Source organism: Bubalus bubalis, chromosome X (genome assembly GCF_019923935.1).
Source record: "Bubalus bubalis isolate 160015118507 breed Murrah chromosome X, NDDB_SH_1, whole genome shotgun sequence".
Classification (NCBI taxonomy): Eukaryota; Metazoa; Chordata; class Mammalia; order Artiodactyla; family Bovidae; genus Bubalus; species Bubalus bubalis.
The window spans coordinates 63,294,116-63,309,611 of NC_059181.1; the positions used below are offsets into that span (position 1 = coordinate 63,294,116).

Genomic DNA, 15,496 nt, shown 5'->3' on the forward strand with positions numbered 1-15,496 from the left:
ATATCTTAAAATTCATTCCTATCAGTATATAATTCACCTTATTTTTTCCACTGAGGTATAACTTACATACAGTAAAATGTTCAAATCTGAAGTATACATTTTTGTGTATGAATACATCTATGAAACAACCCCCAGCTCAAAACAGAACATTTCCAGCACTACAGAGGCTAGCTCCTCGTGACCTCTTTCAGTCATTATCCAGTTCCAAGATTAACCGCTTTCTGACTTCTATAGTCATAGATTAGATTTGCCTATATTTGAATTTCATATACATGGAATCATACAGAGTATGAACTCTTTTGAATCTGACTTCTTTCAACAGTGTCTGAGAGCTTCATCTATTTTCAATGTATCGATCATTTGTTCTTGGGAATTCCCTAATTGTCCAGTGGTTAAGATTCCAGGCCTTCACTACCAGAGGCCTGGGTTTGATTCCTGGTCAGGGAACTAAGATCCCTGCAAGCCATGCAGTGCTGCCAATAACAATAATAATAATTTGTCCTTTCTCATTGCTGTGTAGAATTCTTTCTTAAAATTAACTTCCTCTGTGATGACCTACGGAGCAGCGAATGGCACCCCACTCCAGTACTCTTGCCTAGAAAATCCCATGGACAGAGGAGCCTGGTAGGCTGCAGTCCATGGGGTCGCTAAGAGTCAGACATGACTGAGCAACTTCACTTTCACTTTTCACTTTCATGCATTGGAGAAGGAAATGGCAACGCACTCCAGTGTTCTTGCCTGGAGAATCCCAGGGACAGGGGAGCCTGGTGGGCTGCCGTCTATGGGGTTGCACAGAGTCAGACACGACTGAAGCGACTTAGCAGCAGCAGCAGCAGCAGCAGTGATGACCTAGAAGGATGCGATGGGGGGAGGGGAAGGAGGCTTAAGAGGGAGGGGATTATATCTATAATTATGGCTGACTCATGTTGTTGTATGGCAGAAACCAAGACAACATTATAAAGCAACTTTCCTCCAATTAAAAAAATTAACTTTCATTTTGTGGATATATCATAATGTAGATAACAAATCCTCTGTTGATAGATATATAAATGGTTTTCACCTTGGTACAAACACTACTGCAGTACATATGTTTATTCATGCACCTTTGCCGATATGTGTATCAATAGGATAAAATCCTAGATGTGTAGGTGCTAGGTGAAATATTCTGTGCATTATTAATTTTAATAGATTTTGCCAGATTGTCTTCCAAAGAGGATATATTAATTTGTAAATCCATCAGCAGTATATATGAGTCTGATTCTCATCACCCTTGCTAACTATTAACAATTTATAAATTGAGGTATAGTTGATTTATAATATTACACTAGTTTCAGGTATATAACATAATGATTCAAAATTTTTATAGATTATATAGCATTTAAAATTATAGGGACTTCCCTGCTGGTCCAGTGGCTAAGAACTCATACTTCTGGGTTTGATCCCTGGTCGAGGAACTAGATCCCACATGCCACAACTGAGGGTTTGCATACTGCAACTAAAGATCCTGCTTGCCACAACGAAGACTGGAGCTTCTGTGTGCTACAACTAAGACCTAGCAGAGCCAAATAAATAAATAAATAAGCAGAACTTGAAAAAATTAAATTATTATAAAATATTGGCTATATTCCCTGTGTTGTATAGTATATCCTTGTAGCTTATTTATTTATCTTTGGCTGCACTGGGTCTTCATTGCTGCACATGGGCTTTCTCTGGTTGCAGCGAGCTGAGGCTACTCTCTAGTTCTGGTGTGCAGGCTTCTTATTGCAGTAACTTGTTGTGGAGCACAGGCTCTAGGGCATGCAGGCTTCAGTAGTGGCACACAGGCTTAGTTGCCCCGCTGCATGTGGTATCTTCCTAGACCAGGGATCTGACTCATGTCCCCTACACTGGCAGGTGGATTCTTAACCACTGGACCACCATGGAAATCCATGTAGCTTATTTATTTTATACATAATTTTATATTTTAGACTTCACATATAAGTGGCAACATAAATTATTTTCTCTGTCTTATTTCACTAGGCATAATACCTACTAGGTCCATCCATGTTGTTGTAAATGGCAAAATTTTATTCTTTAACACATCTTCTTTATCCATTCATTTGTTAATGTACACTTACTTTGCTTCTATATCATGGCTATTGTAAATAATGCTGCTATGAACATCACAAACTCCTTATTGTCAAATTCAGACTTAAATTGAAGAAAGTAGGGAAAACCACTGGACCATTCAGGTATGACTTAAATCAAATCCCTTATGATTATACAGTGGGAGTGAGAAATAGATTCAAGGGATTAGATCTGATAGAGAGAGTGCCTGAAGAACTATGGATGGAGGTTCGTGACATGGTACAGGAGGCAGGGATCAAGGCCATCCCTAAGAAAAAGAAATGCAAAAAGGCAAAATGGTTGTCTGAGGAGGCCTTACAAATAGCTGTGAAAAGAAGAGAAGCAAAAGGTAAAGGAGAGAAGGAAAGATATACCCATTTGAATGCAGAGTTCCAGTAAGAAAGCCTCCCTCAGTGATCAATGCAAAGAAATAGAGGAAAACAATAGAATGGGAAAGACTAGAGATCTCTTCAAGAAAATTAGAGATACCAAGGGAACATTTCATGCAAAGATGGGCACAATAAAGGACAGAAACCGGACCTAACAGAAGCAGAAGATATTAATAACAGATGGCAAGAATACACAGAAGAACTATACAAAAAAGATCTTCATGACCCAGATAACCACTATGGTATGATCACTTACCTAGAGCCAGACATCCTGGAATGTGAAGTCAAATGGGCCTTAGGAAGCATCACTACAAACAAAGCTAGTGGAGGTGATGGAATTCCAGTTGAACTATTTCAAATCCTAAAAGATGATGCTGTGAAAGTGCTGCACTCAATATGCCAGCAAATTGAGAAAACTTGGCATTGGCCACAGGACTGGAAAAGGTCAGTTTTCATTCTAACCCCAAAGAAGGGCAATGCCAAAGAATGCTCAAACTACCACACAATTGCACTCATCTCACATGCTAGTAAAGTAATGCTCAAAATCTTCCAAGCCAGACTTCAACAGTATGTGAACGATGAACTTCCAGATGTTCAAGCTGGATTTAGAAAAGCCAGAGGAACCAGAGATCAAATTGCCAACATCTGCTGGATCATCGAAAAAGCAAGAGAGTTCCAGAAAAACATCTACTTCTGCTTTATTGACTATGCCAAAGCCTTTGACTGTGTGGATCACAATAAACTGTGGAAAATTCTGAAAGAGATGGGAATACTAGACCACCTAACCTGCCTCTTGAGAAATCTGTACGCAGGTCAGGAAGCAACAGCTAGAACTGGACATGGAACAACAGACTGGTTCCAAATAGGGAAAGGAGTATGTCAAGGCTGTATATTGTCACCCTGCTTATTTAACTTATATGCAGAGTACATCATGAGAAATGCTGGGCTGGATGAAGCACAAGCTGTAATCAGGTTTGCTGGGAGAAATATCAATAACGTCTGATATGCAGATGATACCACCCTTATGGCAGAAAGCGAAGAAGAACTAAAGAGCCTCTTGATGAAAGTGAAAGAGGAGAGTGAAAAAGTTGGCTTAAAACTCAACATTCAGAAAACTAAGATCATGGCCTCTGGTCCCATCACTTCATGGCAAATAGATGGGGAAACAGTAGAAACAGTGACAGACTTTATTTTGGGGGGGCTTCAAAATCACTGCAGATGGTGACTGCAGCCATGAAATTAAAAGACCCTTGTTCCTTGGAAGAAAAGTTATGACCAACCTAGGCAGCATATTAAAAAGCAGAAAGATTACTTTGCCAACAAAGTTCCGTCTAGTCAAGGCTATGGTTTTTCCAGTAGTCATGTATGGATGTGAGAATTGGACTATAAAGAAAGCTGAACGCTGAAGAATTGATGCTTTTGAGCTGTGGTGTTGGAGAAGACTCTTGAAAATCCCTTGGACTTCAAAGAGATCCAACCAGTCCATCCTAAAGGAAATCAGTCCTGAATATTCATTAGAATTATTGAAGTTGAAGCTCCAATGCTTTGGCCACCTGATGCAAAGAGCTGACTCATTTGAAAAGACCCTGATGCTGGAAAAGATTGAAGGCAGGAGGAGAAGGGGACGAGAGAGGATGAGATGGTTGTATGGCATCACCGACTCAATGGACATGAGTTTGAGTAAACTCCAGGAGTTGGTGATGGACAGGGAACCCTGGTGTGCTGCAGTCCATGGAGTCGGACACACTGAGCAACTGAACTGAACTGATGAACTTTGGGGTACATCTGTTTTCTTTGTGTGTGTGTGTGTGTTTATTTCTATTTTCTTTTTTTTAATATAAATTTATTTATTTTAATCAGAGGTTAATTACTTTATAATATTGTATTGGTTTTGCCATACATCAACATGAATCTGCCACAGGTGTACACGTGTTCCCCTTCCTGAGCCCCCTTCCCACCTCCCTCCCTGTACCATCCCTGTGGGTCATCCCAGTACACCAGCCCCAAGCATCCTGTATCCTGCATCGAACCTTCTGTTTTCAAATTAGTGTTTTCATTTTCTTTGGATATATGCCCAAGTGTGGAATTGCTGGATCATATGGTAATTCTGTTTTCAGTTTTTTTGTAGAATCTCCATACTCGTTTCCACTGTGGCTGCACCAATTTACCTTCCCACCAACAGTGTACTGGGGTTCCCTTTTCTCCATATCCTCACCAACACTTGTTATTTGTTGTCTCTTTGATGATAGCCATTCTGACAGGTGTGAGGTGATATCTTAATGTGGTTTTGATTTGCATTTCTCTGATGACTAGCAGTGTTGAGCATCTGTTGACCATCTGTGTGTCTTCTTTGGAATAATATTTATTTAGATCTTCCGCCCATTTTTAAATCAGGTTTTTTTTTTTAATATTAAGCTGTATGTAGTATTTATATATTTTGGATATTAACCCCTAGTCTGTCATATAATATGCAAATATTTTTTTCCCATTCAGTAGGCTGCCTTTCCATTTTCTTGATCATTTCTTTGTTGAGCAAAAGCTTTTACATTTAATGAGGTCCCATTTGCTTATTTTTGCTTTTGTTTCCTTTGCCTTAATTGACAGATCCAAAGAAATATTGCTATGATTTATGTCAAAGAGAGTTCTGCCTGTGTTCTGTTTTAGGAGTTTTAAAGTTTATTTTTGTATATGGTATTATATAATGTTCTAATTTCAGTTTTTACATGTAGCTGTCCAACTTTCCTGGTACCATTTATTGAAGAGACTGTCTTTTTTCCATTGTGATTAATTGACCCAGGTGTGTGGTTTTATTTATTTATTCTGTTCCACTGATTTATGTGTCTGTTTTTGTGCCAGTACCATACTACTTTGATTATTATAGCTTTGTAGTATAGTCTGAAGTCAGAGAGCATCATTCTTGAGTTCTGTTCTTTCTCAAAATTGTTTTGGTTATTGGGGATCTTCTGTGTTTCCATGCAAATTTTAAAATTATATGTTCTAGTTCTGTGAAAAATACTATGGGTATTTTGTTAGGGATTGCATTGAATCTGTACATCACCGTGGGTAGTATTTTAACTACTAGGTCTTCCAGTCCATTAACACAGTGTATCTTTCTACCTGTTTGTGTCATCTTTAATTTCTTTCATCAGTATATTATAGTTTTCTGAGTACCAGTCTTTTATTTCCTTAGTTAGATTTATTCCTAAGTATTTTATTCCTTTTGGTGTGATTGTAAATGAAATTGTTTCCTTAATTTCTCTTTCTGGTAGTTTATTGTTAGTGTATAGAAATGCAATGGATTTCTGTATATTAATTTTGTATCCTGCACTTTACCAAATGATGAGCTGTACTCTTTTTTTGGTGGTGTCTTTAGAATTTTCGATGTATAGTATTAGGTGGTCTGCAAAAAATGACAATTTTCTTTCCCTTTCAATTTGAATGCCTTTTATTTCTTCTTCTTGTCTAATTGCCATGGATAAGACTTCCACTATTATGCTGAATAAAAGTGGCAAGAGTGGGCATCCTTGTCTTGTTCCTGATTTTAGAGGAAATGCTTTCTGCATTTAACCATTGAGTATGATGTTAAGTGTGGGCTCGTCGTATATGGCTTTTATTATGTTGAGGTATGTTCCCTCTGTGGGCTTCACAGGTGGCACAGTGGTAAAGAATCTGCCTGCCATTGCAAGAGACGCAGATTTGATCCCTGTGTCAGGAAGATCCACTGGAATAGGAAATGGCAAACCACTCCAGTATTCCTGTCTGGAAAATTCCATGGACAGAAGAGCCTGGTGAGCTACAGTCCATGGGGTTATAAAGAGCTGGACATGACTGAGTGACTGAGCACACATGCACACATGTTCCCTTTATACCCACTTTGTTTTTTACTCTTCGGCTATGCTGCGTGGCCTGTAGGATCTTAATTCCCCCACCAAGTATTGAACCTGGGCCCTTGGCAGTGAAAGCACAGAGTCCTAACTTCTGGACTGCCAGGGAATTCCCTTTTTTTCTATACCACTTTTGTAGAGAGTTTTTTAATCATAGGTGAATGCTGAATTTTGTCAAAAGCTTTTTCTGCATCTATTGAGATGATCATAAGATTTTCATTCTTAAATTTGTTAATGTGGTATATGATATTGATTGATTTGTAGATATTGAACCATTCTCACATACCTGGGATAAATCCCACTTGATCATGGTGTATGATCCTCTAATGTATTGTTGAATTTGGTTAGCTAATATTTTGTTGAGGATATTTGCATCTAAGTTCATCACTGATAATTGGCCTATAATTTTCTTTTTTTGTGATATCCTTGTCTGGTTTTGGTATCAAGGTGATGTTGGCCTCACAGAATGAGTTCCAAAGTGTTCCTTCCACTGCAAATTTTTTTAATAGCTTGAGAAAGATAGGTGTTAACTCAACTTTAAATGTTTGTTTGGTAGAATTCCCCTGTGAAGCCATCTGATCCTGGTCTTTTGTTTGTTGGGAGATTTTTTTATTATTATTACTGATTCAGTTTCATTACTGGCAATTAGTCTGTTCATATTTTCTATTTCTTCTTGGTTCAGTCTTGGGAGATTGTGCATTTCTAGGAATGTGTCCATTTCTTTTAGGTTGTCCATTTTATTGGCGTATAGTTGTTTGTAGTAGTCTCTTATGATCCCTTTAATTTCTATGGTACCAATTGTACTTTCTTTTTCATTTCTGATTTTATTGATTAGGACCCTTTCGGTTTTTTTAAAAAAGAATGTTTATTTATTTTTGGCTGTGCTGGGTCTTCATTGTTGCACAGGCGGAGGGGGCAATGGCACCCCACTCCAGTACTCTTGCCTGGAGAATCCCATGGGCGGAGGAGCCTGGTAAGCTGCAGTCCATGGGGTCGTGAAGAGTCGGACACGACTGAGCGACTTCACTTTCATTTTTCACTTTCATGCTTTGGAGAAGAAAATGGCAACCCACCCTAGTGTTCTTGCCTGGAGAATCCCAGGGACGGCAGAGCCTGGTGGGCTGCCATCTATGGGGTCGCACAGAGTCGGACACGACTGAAGCGACTTAGCAGTAGCAAGAGGGGGCTACTCTCTAGTTGAGGTGCCCAGGCTTCTTATTGTGGTAGCTTCTCTTGTTGTGGAGTACAGGCTCTAGGGCTCATGGGCTTCAGTGGTTGTGGCTCACAGGCTCCAGAGCACAGGCTTGATAGTTGTGTCACATGGGCTTAATTGCTCTGTGACATGTGGGATCTTCCCAGATCAGTGATTGAACCTGAGTCTCCTGCATTGGCACATGGATTCTTTACCACTGAGCCACCAGGTAAGCCCCTCGTTTCTTTTTTTTTTCCCTTGATGAATCTGGCTACATGTTTATCAATTTTATTTATCTTTTTAAAGAATTAACTTTTAATGTCATTGATATTTTCCATTGTTTTTTAGTCACTATTTCATTTATTTCTCTCTGATTTCTTTCCTTCTACTAACTTTATCTTTTGTTCTTCTTTTTCTAGTTCCTTTAGGTGTCAGATTTGTTTATTTGATATTTTTCTTGTTTCTTCAGGTAATCTCATATCACTGTATTTATTTATTTATTTGGCTACACTAGGCCTTAGTTGCAGCATGTGGGATCTTCAGTTTCAACATACAGAATCTTTAGTTGTAGCATATGGGCCCTAGTTCCCTGACCAGGGATCAAACTGGGGCTCCCTGCATTGGGATCAAGGATTCTTATCCACTGGACCACCAGAGAAGTCCCTTGTATCACTATAAACTTCCCTCTTAGAACTGCTTTTGCTGTCTCCCGTAGATTTTGGATCATTGTGTTTTCGTTTTCTTTTGTCTCCAGGTATTTTTAAAATTTTGTCCTTGATTTCTTCACTGATCCTTTGGTTTGTTTAGTTTCCATGTATTTGTTGGTTGTTGTTTTTTTGTTTTTGTTTTTTACAGTTTTATTTTCTTGTAGTTGATTTCTAGTCTCATAGTATTGTGGCTGGAAAAGATATGATACTTGATATGATACTAGTTTTCTTAAATGTACTGAAACTTAGTTTTATGGCCTAGCATTTGATCTCTTCTGGCGAGTATTCCATGTGCACTAGAAAAGAGTGTATATTCCACTGTTATTGGATGGAATGTACTATATTTATCTATTAAGTCCATTTGGACTAATGTTTTATATAAGACCAGGGTTTCCTTGCTTATTTTTCATCTAGATTATCTGTCCATTGATGGAAATGGGGTGTTAAAATCACCTAGTATGATTGTGTTGCTGTCAGTTTCTCCCTTTATGTCTGTTAATATTTTCTGTATGTACTTAGGTGTGCTTATGTTGGGTGCATATATTTACTATTGTTATAGCTTCTTTTTGTGAGGAAGCTTTGCCACAGCATGCAAGATCTTAGTTCCCTGACCAAGGATCAAACCTGTGCCCCATACAGTGGAAGCACAGAGTCTTAACCATTGGACAGTCAGGGAAATCCCTGTTATATCTTCTTTGGATTGATCCCTTAATTATTATGTAATACCCTTCTTTGTCTCTTGTTACAGTCTTTGTTTTGATATATATCCACTGCTGCTGCTGCTGCTGCTAAGTCGCTTCAGTCGTGTCCGACTCTTAGCGACCCCATGGACTGCAGCCCACCAGGCTCCTCCATCCATGGGATTTTCCAGGCAAGAGTACTGGAGTGGGGTGCCATTGCCTTCTCCGATATATACACTACTATCTATAAAATAAATAAGTAGTAAGAACCTACTATATAGCACAGAGGACTCTACTCAGTACTCTGTGGTGACAAAGGGGATGTATTATACGTATAGCTGATTCACTGTGCTCTATAGCAGAAACTAACAACATTGTAAAGCAACTAAATTCCAATAAATTTTTTAATAACCTATAAAATAAAGTCTATTTTGTCTGATATAAGTATTGCTACCCCAGCTTTCTTTTGATTTCCATTTGCCTGAATACCTTTTTCCATACCCTCACTTTCAATCTGTGTGTGTCTTTGGATCTGAAGTGTATCTCTTGTAGGCAGCGTATATTTGGGTCTTGTCTTTGTATCCGTTCATTCACTCCATGTCTTTTAATTGGAGCATTTAGTGCATTTCCATTTAGTGCATTACCCATTATTGATGGATACATACCTATTGCCATTTAGTTAATTACTTGGGGGTAATTTTTGTAATTTTTTTTATCGTCTCTTATTCTTTTGTTCTATTCTCTTGTAATTTGATGACTGTCTTTAGCATTAGTTTGGATTCCTTTCTTTTTGTGTATGTGTTTCTATTATAGATTTTTTAGTTTGTGGTTATCATCAGGTGTGTGTATGTATGTAAAATCAATGTATATACACATATATGTGATTAAGCTGCTAATCTCTTAATTTCAAAGGCATTTTAACAGCTCTGCATTTTTACTTCCCTCACCCCATGATTACTGTTTTTGACATCATATTTTACATCTTTTCATCTTGTGTAGCCTTTAATGACTTATTGATTTTTAGTGCTTTTATTTTAAAACTTTCCTACTAGCTTTGTACGTGGATGATTTACTACCTTTACTGTATATTTGCCTTTATCAGTAAGCTTTTTCCTTTAATAATTTTCATGTTTATAGCTGTGGCCTTTTCTTTTTCACTTCCCTTTAACATTTCTTATAAAGCTGGCTTGGTGGTGCTGAACTCATTATTTTGCCTGTCTGTAATACTTTTACAGATTTGATTTGATTTCTCCATCAAATCTGAATGAAAGCCTTGCTGGGTAGAGCATTCTTGATTGTAGGTTTTTACTTTACTTCACTTTATTTATTTTTTTCCTTTACTTCACTTTATATGTATTGTGCCACTTCCTTCTCACCTGAAAAGTCTCTGCTGAAGTTAGCTGATAGCTTTATGGGAATTCCTTTGTATGGTATGTGTTGCTTTTCCCTTGCTGCTTTTTATATTCTCTTTATCTTTAATTTTTGCCCTTTTAATTACAGTGTGTCTTGGTATGGTCCTCCTTGAATTGATCCTGTTTAGGACTTTGTGCTTCCTGGACCTGGATATCTGGATATCCAGGATAGGGAAGTTTTGAGTTATTATGTCTTCAAAAAGTTCTCTGTCCGTTTCTCTCTCTTCTCCCCCTGGGACCCCTGTAATGTGAATGTTAGTATACTTGATGTTGTTTCAGAGGTCTCTTAAACTGTCCTCTTTTCTTTTTATTCTTTTTTCTGTTTTACTTTGGTGATTTCCACTACTCTCTGTATGCCAGTTTGCTGATCCATGCCTCTGTATCATTTAGTGTACTTTTAATTCCTTTTAGTGTAGTTTTCGTTTCAGTTATTGTATTCTTCATCTGTCTTTGTTAAAAACTTCTAACTTCTCTATTCATCTATTCATCTCTTCTTATCCTGAGTTCTTTGATCATGTTTACAATCATTACTTTGACCTCTTTATTGGGTAGATTGTCTATCTTCACTTCACCTAGTTCTTCTTCTGGAGTTTTATCTTGTTCCTTCATTTGGAACATGTTCCTCTGTCGCCTCATTCTGCCTAATTTGCTGTTTTTATTTCTATGTATCTGGTAGATTGGTTATGTTTCTCAACCTTGGAGAAGTAGCCCTTTGTAGGAGACATCTTATGTGTCCCAGCAGCACACTTCCCTGTTGTCACCAGAGCTATATGCTCTAGAAGTGGCTCCTTCTGTTATGGTGTGTTGACTACTGTGGGTGGTCTCATAGGTGTGGCTCACCCCTGGTTTGGTTGGTTTTCAGACCCTGCATTGTATAGAGGCTACTAGCTGCTGGTCAGCAGGGTCAGGTCACAAGATCCTGGCTGAAGGACCCAGGTTTGGGGGTGGGGGTGGTCCTGGGCTAGTGCTTGCTCACTGGTGGGCAGAATCAGTTTCTAGGATGGATTTCCTGGATCTAGTGTCAGCCTTCTGAATGGGGCTGGTGAATGGCGCTGGTTCCTGATGTGCCTGGCTGCAGGTTCCCGGGTATTCCATTGCTGGTACTGGCCCACTGGTAAATAGGGCTAAGTGGCTGGCTGAGGAGTCCAAGGCATCTCAGTGCTGGTATTGGCCTGCTGATAGGTGTGGCTAGGGCCCAAGTGGTCCCAAAGCTAATTAATGCCAGCTCATTGGTGTGCAGAGCCAGGTCTTGGTATCTCTGGCTTCAGGGCCCTATGCATCCCAAAGCTGGTTTCAGCCCACTGGTGTATGGGGCTGGATCCCTGGGCTGCTGGCTAAAGAGCTCAGGGTGTCCCAGGGCTGCTCTCTGCCTGCTGATGTTTTGGCTGGGTCCTGAGAAGGCAAGCTGTGGGGCTGTGGTGATCCTGGGGCCAGTGTCTATCCATTGGTTGGTGGGGTTGGAGTCCAAGAGATCTCAACAGTGGTGCCCACTCACCAGTGGGCGAAGCTGGGTCCTGGCACTAGTGCCAATCCACTTGTGGGTAGAACCAGGTCCTGGGGTCTCTGGCTGCAGGGCCGAGGGGTCCCAAAGCTGATGTCTGGCCACTGGTGATTGAGACCAGTTCTTGACATAGCTGCAGGGTCTGGGGTGTCCTCAAGCTTGTGTCAGCCCACTGGTGATTGAGGATGGATCCTGCTGGCTGAGGGGCTCAAGAGGTCTCAGAGCCGATGTTGGCCTGCTGGTGGGTGAGGGCATAGCCCAGTAGGTTCCAGGGCTAGTGCCAGCCTGCTGGTGGGTGGGCTGGGTCCTGCCATGGCAGGTTGTGGTGCTACAGTGGTCCTTGGGCAGATGTCTGCCCACTGATGGTTGAGGCTGGTTCCAAGGCTAGAGCTTGCTCACGGGTGGGTGAGTCCGGGTCACAGAGTGTCCTGAGGCTGGTGCCTGCCCACTGGTAGACAGAGCTGAGTCCTGGGGGTCTCTGGCTGCAGGGCTTTGGGGGTCCTGGGTTTAGTACCTGTGCTCTGGTGTATAGGACTGGGTCCTGGGCCCTTTGCGGACAGGGCCATGTCCAGAGGCAGCTGTGGGTTCAGAGGGTTTTAAGACCACCTGCCTGCTGGTGTGTGTGGCTGTTCCTGCCTGGCTAGTTGCTTGGCCTGAAGCATCCCAATATGGGTGCCTACAGACTGGTGGGCAGGAGTGGGGCAGCATCCCAAGGCTAATTAACTAGAAGCAGGATTCCAAAATGGTGCTTGCCAGCCCCAGTGTCTCTGTCTCCAGGATGAGACATATGTCTATGTCCAGTTGCCTCTTGCCTCTCTGGAAGGCTGGCCAAGATCAACAGGTGGCTCTGACCTAAGCTTCTTTCAAATTACTGCTTCAGCCCTGGGCCCTGGAGCATATGAGATTTTGTGTGCCCTTTAAGACTGGAGTCTCTATTTCCCATAACCCTCTGATTCCCCTGAAAGTAAGCCCCACTGGCCTTCAAAGCCAAACATTCTGGGGATCATCTTCCTGATATTGGACATTTGGACTGGGGAGCCCGATGTGGGGCTCAGACCCCTTGCTTCTTGGGGAGAGCCTCTGCAATTGTAATTATTCTCCCATCTATAGGTTGCCTACTCTGGGGTATGGGTCTCGACTATACTGTGACTCTGGCCCTCCTACTCATCTCATTGTGGTTCCTTCTTTACGACTTTAGTTGTAGGAGATCTTTTCTGCTAGATTCTGGTCTTTCTCATCAATAGTTGCTCTCATCAAATAGTTGCGATTTTGGTGGTGCCAGTGAGAGGAGGTGAGCTCAGAGTCTTCCTGCTCGGCCATTTTGACCAATAAAGAAACTAGTAAGAAATATTTTTATCTTTGACAATCTTACAGGTTAGAAACCTATAACTAATAATATTTTTTTTTTACTAAAAATACATGTACATGGCAAAAAACAACACAAGCAATATAAAAGGATATACAATTGAAATTATAACCCCTGTTCCCTCAGTTCCCTTTCCAGAGATGCCCACTGTCAGTTTCTTGTTTATTCCTCCAGATATCTTGTATGCAAACCATGTATATACAAGTATAATAAATGGGTGTATATGTGTGTGTGCACATGCATTTGAATATGTATGTCTGATTTACTGATGAAAACATCTGAACATACTTATTTGTTCATGTGGGTTAGTATATTTTAGGAAAAATTCCTAGAGGTATGATTGTTGTATCAATATATTATAGTGATTGATATCATTCCCAGCCCAGTATCCATGCCATGTCTTCACCATTGTTCAGCAGTCATAAAGTTTGAAGAGAGTGGAACTGATCTCACTCCCAGCTTCAAGAGTGGGTGCACCACCGTGTAACATGATCAAAGTAAGTCTATCCCCTGTGCCTTGGTTATTGGTTCAGGCAAGCCAGGCCTTCACCAATCACTGCATACCACTGTCCTGTCAAAGGGAAAGTTCAGGAATGGTCCAGTGATACCAAGTCAATGAAATGTTAGAAGATATTTGTTGATGTATTGGGAGGAAGAAGGTTGATTTTCTTTTTTTTTTCCTTTGCTCTTGTGAGAGAGAATAAAAGCCAGCTTTGTCTCTTCTTTTGCACAGTATGTTGTAGCTGATGTGAAGAGTTCAAGTGCTGCAGCCCTTTTGCTACCAAGAACGGAGTCAAACAGTGGAGCTCACACTTGGGATGACTGAACTGACAGATGGTAGGAAATTAGGTCCTTGGTGATATTGTTGAGCCACAGAAGCAAACCAATTTCCAAGCCCACTCGTCCCCTGGAATTTGCGTTACTGGAACCAATAGATCATCTTTATTGTTTAAGACTATTGGAGTTGAGTTTTCTGTTACTTACAAATAAAAAAGCATATAAACTTTATTTTTTTTCCTTTTTTAAAAAAGTTTTTATTGGTGTATAGTGGATTTACAATGCTGTGTTAGTTTCAGGTGTACAGCAAAATGATTCAGTTATACATATACATGTATTCAAAAATGTGGAACGCTTCATGCATTTGTGTATCATCCTTGCGCAGGGGCTGTGCTAACCTCTATATCATTCCAATTGTAGTAATGTGCTGTAGTAATGTAGTAGAGTGTGCCAAAGTGAGCACACTTTAAAAATTTTTTGATGAGTTGTTTTACAAAAGATATACCGATTTACAATCCAACAACAAAATATGAGTGTTTTTCCACAGCCTTGCCAAAATAATATATTATCAAACTATCTGATACTGCCATTTTTATAGGAAAAGAGTGGTATCTTAACAGTCTTTTTATCATGAGTAAGGTTAAACTTTTTGTTTGTTTGTTTATGTTTTGGCCACGCTGCTCAGCATGTGGGATCTTAGTTCCCTGACCAGGGACTGAACCGTGTCCCCTGCATGGAAGCATGGAGTCCTAACCACTGGGCCACCAGAATTCCCTAAGCTTTCTAATGTACTTAAAATTCACATGTATTTCCTTTTTTTCTGCATGTGTGTGTATACTACTCATGTCCTTTGCCTAGTTTTCTATTTCTCTTTTCTTATTGCTTTGTAAAAGCTTTTTGTATCCTAAGTAAATCAGGTTCTTGTTATGTGGGTTGAAATGTACTTTCTGAATCTCTTCTTTGGCTTTTGATTTTCTTTTTCCATTAAAATGTTTTGTTTTTTTTTTTTGGCTGCACTGAGTCTTCATTGCTGCTTGTGGGCTTTCTCTGTTGCAATGCACAGGCTTCTCATTGCAGTAGCTTCTTTTGTTATGGAGCACAGGCTCTAGGGCACACAGGCATCAATAGCTGCAGCTCATGGGCTCTAGAGTGAGGGCTCAGTAGTTGTGACACATGGGCTTAGTTGCCCTAGAGCATGTGGAATTCTCCTGGACCAGGGATTGAACCCCATCCCCTGCACTGACAGGCTGATTTCCAACCACTGGACCACCAAGGATCTTTTTGCATTTTTAAAAAATTTTGTTTATTTATTTATTTTTGGCTGTGCTGGGTCTTCATTGCTGTGCAGGCCTTTCTCTAGTTGCTATGAGCAGGGGCTACTCTCTAGTTATGGTATTCTCTTGTTGTGGATCACAGACTCTAGGGTATGCAAACTTCAGTAGTTGTGGCTCCTGGACTTGAGAACACAGGCTCAGTAGTTGT

The 15,496-nt window shown here is 40.3% G+C and overlaps 1 protein-coding gene and 1 non-coding gene across 4 annotated transcripts in view; one reads left to right on the plus strand and one right to left on the minus strand.

Moving 5' to 3' along the window:
• Positions 1-14,245, plus strand: part of ITGB1BP2 (integrin subunit beta 1 binding protein 2) — a 38,479-nt gene extending 24,234 nt beyond the window's left edge. For 2 of the 3 annotated variants that reach the window (XR_329430.3, XR_329431.3), the window contains 2 exons: positions 13,619-13,734; positions 13,971-14,245. The gene's annotated coding sequence lies outside the window, so the exon portion shown is untranslated. The remainder of the gene's footprint in view (positions 1-13,618; positions 13,735-13,970) is intronic. The other variant, XR_003106804.2, reaches the window with a different exon arrangement.
• A 109-nt stretch (positions 14,246-14,354) lies between these two features.
• Positions 14,355-14,457, minus strand: LOC112582388. The gene has a single exon (XR_003106927.1). It is a non-coding gene; the product is annotated as a U6 spliceosomal RNA (small nuclear RNA).
• Between the last annotated feature and the right edge of the window lie 1,039 nt (positions 14,458-15,496).